The 2,385-nt window shown below is 40.3% G+C and overlaps 1 pseudogene; it reads left to right on the forward strand.

The window, feature by feature from the left end:
* Positions 1-997: 997 nt before the first annotated feature.
* Positions 998-1,090, forward strand: LOC129067976 (uncharacterized; annotated as a pseudogene).
* The last annotated feature ends 1,295 nt before the right edge of the window (positions 1,091-2,385 follow it).

The following is a 2,385-nucleotide window of genomic DNA, read 5'->3' on the forward strand; positions in this document are numbered from 1 at the left end:
TCCTCAGTCTAATTCTTTCAGAAGTTCATGTAGCATCAGGAAGATGCAGCCACTCCTTCCATGTAGAAATGCAAAAAAGTAGCTAATGATATTAAAAACTGAAAAGACATAACAGCTTTAAAAAGGGTAAATAATAGATGGCTAAATGCCATGACTAAGTTTTAGAAGTATTACCATTAACCCTCAAAATTATTTCTTTCCTAAAGGAACATAGTTTGGAAACAGCGCATGTTTTAGAAACTGCCTGTTGATCTGTATAAATTGCAAAATAAACAAATGTGCCTACTTTTTCCCTGCCTCCCCCTGCAGTAATTCATTAACAGTTTGAATTATGCCCACCCGCTTTCTGGCTCCACCAGGCCCTTCATTGCCTTTTCCAGTATCCATATGCCGAATGGATTCCAAATACCTTCAAGCTTGTTTTCAGCAAACAGGTAACTGAAATTTACCATCATGTGTTTTTATGGAGCACTTAGGGGCAGACTGTTAGACCAATTGGAATCTTAAAATAAAATGTATTAATCCAATTCTCAGCTTATCTAGGTGGAATAATTGATGGTCAATGAATACTGATTTGTTCAAGGGCACACAATCAGTCCTTCAGTGGCAGGGTCCAGACTAGAACTCAAATCCTCTGACTCTTCCCCAGTGCCCTTTCTTGGGCTCCCTCAGATTATGTTTCATGTGTCTGATGACATTGGATAGATAGAACCTTTGTTAAGTAGGAGGCTAACTCCTTTGTTTTCCATATTGGTCTCTTGATTTTCCTTATTTCAGTGCTATATGTATGCTCTTCCGATTTTATGAGACTTTATATCACATTTTCTCTAAAGCATTTCAAGAGCTATACTGCCAATTTAAACTATTGTTTCTGTTATTTATTTGAGTTTGGATAAATGATTTTCACAGTTATAAGGATAAGAGGTCCATAAATCATATCCATGATGTAAGAAGGATCACTACCTATCTGCTAAAGAAATAACCATTCTAGTGAGATGCAGCACTTTCTAAAATTGGGACGATACGGAGAAGATCAGCATGGCCCCTGCACAAGGATGACATACAAATTTGTGAAGACTTCCATATTTTTTTTTTAAATTCTAGTGAAAGAAAAATACGACAAACAACAAATAGTCCATGAAGTAAATAATTCTCAAGGAAACTCTAGTTAGAACTCGGATGGAATAGGCTGATGTCAAATGTCAGAGTTCTTCATTACTCTTGCCAAAACTCTTGCCATGAGAAGCTTTAGGGAAGCAAAGAGAACAATGGGAAGCACTGGGAGTCACTGTCCTCATTCTAGTAAATTTCATCGTCCTCAGTTCCATCCTTAGCATTGCTGATGCTGCATTTTTTGAATGACCTCACAACCACTTCCTTCTTGACACCGTTCCACGATCTTAGGATCCAATCACAAACCTGAGTGGTGGATATTTCCTTGATCCTGTCTGTAGGTGTTAAATCTTCACCAGCTGACTGCATCCATGACTTCCACTCTTTCTTCATTAGGGCCTTAAAGGGCTTGTTTACTGACGCATCAAGAGGTTGCAGTTGGCTGGTTAGCCCAACAGGTATCACAGCAAGTTGGGTTTTCAAGTCCGCTGAGATTGTTTTGGCACTTTGTGTAACATGGGCTTTGAAGGGATCAAAAACAAGCAAAGCTGTTTTTTAAGTGATCCTCCAGGCCTTCATGACCAGATTTTGTTAAACCAGATTTTCATGCCTTCTTCACTCATCCATCCTTTTTCATGCATGTGGACAGTAACTCCAGTTGGAATCTTTTCTGTCAGGAACATTTTTCTTTTAAAGATGACCATAGGTGGTAGCTTTGTCCCATCGGCACACCAGGCTAGAACAACAGTGGAATGTGTTTTTTCAAGGCCACTAGTTTTAGCAGCCACGGTCTTTGCTCCTTTGAGGTCCACAGTTCTGTTGGATGGCACATCAAATGTGAGTGGGACCTCATCCATACTGGTGATGCAGGACAGCTCAAAGTTGTAAGTCTTTCAAAGATTTATAACATAAGAATTAAAATCCAAGACTAGACTCTCACAGGCTGCTGGAAGTTTTGGGACAAGTTTTGTTCATGTCCTCATGCTCAAACCTTCTCTCTTCATAAAGTTAAAGCACCATTTAGGTGTCCCTGGGAAATCATCAATGTTTTTTTCTTGTGCAATCATTTTACCTTCTTCTTGTGTAATCTTGGTCAAAACAGAGATCCCAGTCTGACACTGCTCCAGAATCCAGGTCTTCACCTCCTGCTCCACCTCCAGCCACTTGGGAGGTTTCCCTCGCATTGCCTTCTTCTGTCTTGGCATCCGAAGAAGCTTTTCTTCCTGCCTCCACAAACTGATGACAATCTCTGGGGGTGGGAGGCGGGCATCC

Source organism: Pteronotus mesoamericanus, unplaced genomic scaffold (genome assembly GCF_021234165.1).
Source record: "Pteronotus mesoamericanus isolate MK-2021 breed Mesoamerican mustached bat unplaced genomic scaffold, CSHL_Meso_final contig_20, whole genome shotgun sequence".
Taxonomy (NCBI): domain Eukaryota; kingdom Metazoa; phylum Chordata; class Mammalia; order Chiroptera; family Mormoopidae; genus Pteronotus; species Pteronotus mesoamericanus.